We start from the raw sequence: 2,590 nt of genomic DNA on the forward strand, positions 1-2,590 counted from the left end.
GAATCTGTGCCCTGGAAGTAAGTATAGTGTGGGGACGAGGGAGAGGGGTGGGAGTAATTTAATCAGAAAAAACTTGACCTTCCTGGACCTCAATTTCCTCACCAGCAAAATAAAGGGATTAACACAGTCTATGTAAATTCCCTCTAACAACAATCCACGACCACTAATTATCAAGAGCACAACTTGTGTGCAAGAGGAGACCTGAATTCTTAAGCCTGTGTCATTAAATATTAGAGTATAAGACCCCTAAAAGGCCCATAGTTACACTTCAATATGACCACAGTACATTGTGACCGTGGGGAACGTCTTCGAAAATACCACGGCAGCGGAGCCGCCAAACCGCGGTAGAACACGCAGAGGGTCCCCAAGAACTTCCCAGGGTGGGGTGGGGGCGGCGGCGGCGGCGGCAAAAGGCGCCAGTATCTGGAGAGGACTTAGAGGAAGAGCTGGGAGTCGGAGAACAGCCTTGCATTCCTGGGGCTTCAGCGCTTCCAGTATCTCTGTAAGACTTCCGTGCATAACTACAAGACCTCTCAAGCCACCACCTGCAGCTACACAGCTGTGGCAAGAAGATGAGAAAAGGAAAAGGGGACGGTAGAGCGGGAAAAACCTCGCTCGAGGCGCCCCCAATACCAGCGGTGAGAAAGTGGACTTCGAACATCGACAAAGAAATGGGGAAAGAGAAAGAGGACTCCGCCTTTCCCACCCCGCGCGGCTCCTTTCAATAAAAAGGAACGGCCGCCGCCGCCGCCGCCCCTTCCCCCTGCCTTTCACTCAGGGATGCGGAGCACCGACTGAGACCGCACCCTCAAAGTCCGGCTCCGAGTCGCTGAGTCTTGCACCCCCGCAGGCGCGGCCCCTGTCCCGCCCGCGAACTCGGGGCGGGAGCATCCCCTCGGTTCTTCCCTCGATCCGAGCCGCAGGGCACCCGGCTCTCCACGCCCCCGCCCTCCCTTCCTCTTCCTCGCGCCCCCGCCTCCTCGGTTCGCCGCCCCCGGTCTTCCAACCGCATTTTAATACTTCCACCCACCACGACAAGGGCGCCTTGTGAAAACTTTGTGTGTGTATCTAGGGCTTTTGTCCACATCCTGGGCAGGGCCGGGTCAGCCGGGTGGGCGCCGGGGGGTATCCGAGCTCTCACAATGCACTGGGGAAGCCACCGTGGAAATCCCACCCTTTTATTTTTGACCCGCTTCTACAGCCGTGTGACAGCGCGCTCCGGCGAACAATTCCCATGCCCTGGTAGCCCCCTCAGCGAGGGGGAGCCGGGAGGAAACCCCCGCACTCGGCGCCTTTCTCGACTGTCACGAGAGAAAAGGTGTGCGCGCGGAGAGGGAGGCAGGCGAGAAACACCATGGCTAAAAGAATCCCTTTAAAGGGAAAATAAGAAAGGGGTCCTTTCTCTCCCCCATCTCCCGAATCTGGGCGCGACTAAGCGATACACTGTTGCATCACGTAGTAGACCAGACAGCCTCTGGTCTCCTAGCCCTCCCCTCAGCTCCAGACTCGCGCCCAATCTCGTGCCACACACCCACAGCCGCCACCATCCGGAGCCCCCGCCCGGGCCCCCGTATTCCCCGCCGGCACCCGCCCGAAAGCCGGGACCACCCAGCGCCGGAGGAGCCTCCGGCAAGGGAAGCAAGGCCCCAGCACTCACAGACGGTCTCCCCACGGCCACGGCCATCGCGGCTGCGGCTCCGACTCCGGCTGAGCCTGGGTGCTCTCCGCCAACACTGGCTGCTGCTCGGGCTCGGGCTCCGGCTCGCCTCCCCCGCGCCTCCCTTGCGGCTGCGCTCTGCTAGCACCCGGCTCCAGCTCGCGGCCAGCGGCATCTGCTCCCCCCCACGCCGCCGCCCCTCCCGCTTTATTAGAGCAACATGGCCACCCGCCTGGAAGGGACCATTTGCTTCCCTAGGAAGGGGTGTGAGTCTGCGCGCCCGGGCTGAGGTTGTGGGAGGGAGGATGACGCGCGGGCCTCCAGCCGGGGTCAGCCGGCTCAGGCCGCAGGGCTCGCCCTCCGCGAAAGTCGCCGTGGGCCCCTAAACGACCCTCTCCGGCGCCACCGAGACTTCCCCAGCCTGTACTCTGGCCTCCACCCCCCGCTCCACCACGTGCTGGAGTCCGAGTGAAATTCTGGGCGCGGAGGTCCCAGCCTTGGGTCCCGCCACGCGCTTCACGTTGCGGACAGCTAGAGAGGCTGCGGAGAGGGTGAAGGGACAGTGGAGCAAGACAGGTCCGCGGGGACATCGTCTCGCGGACAGTTAGCCCAGGGCAAGCACGCTTCACCCGGAGGAACCGGTTTGGAAGGGCTGCCGGCCATCGGGGAGCGGTGGACGACGGAGGTGGGGCTGAGTAGGCTCCCCTCCCCTCCCGGCCCCCATGAGGGAAGCGTGGCCCCTCCACAATTCTTCTCGTTAGGGAGAGACCAAAAGGCAGGCAGATGGGAGCTGTCGCCGTAGAGTGCGGTGGGGTAGGGGATCACTGTGGAGAGGAAGAGGCCATAGTAGTTGCTGCTGCGGACAGCCCGACCGCCAGCGGCTGGAGAGGAAGAAAAGAACGCCCCCGCTGGAGAATTAACGCAGCTGTCGGC

The sequence above is a fragment of the Ursus maritimus genome, unplaced genomic scaffold (genome assembly GCF_017311325.1).
Source record: "Ursus maritimus isolate PB19 unplaced genomic scaffold, ASM1731132v1 scaffold_8, whole genome shotgun sequence".
NCBI lineage: Eukaryota > Metazoa > Chordata > Mammalia > Carnivora > Ursidae > Ursus > Ursus maritimus.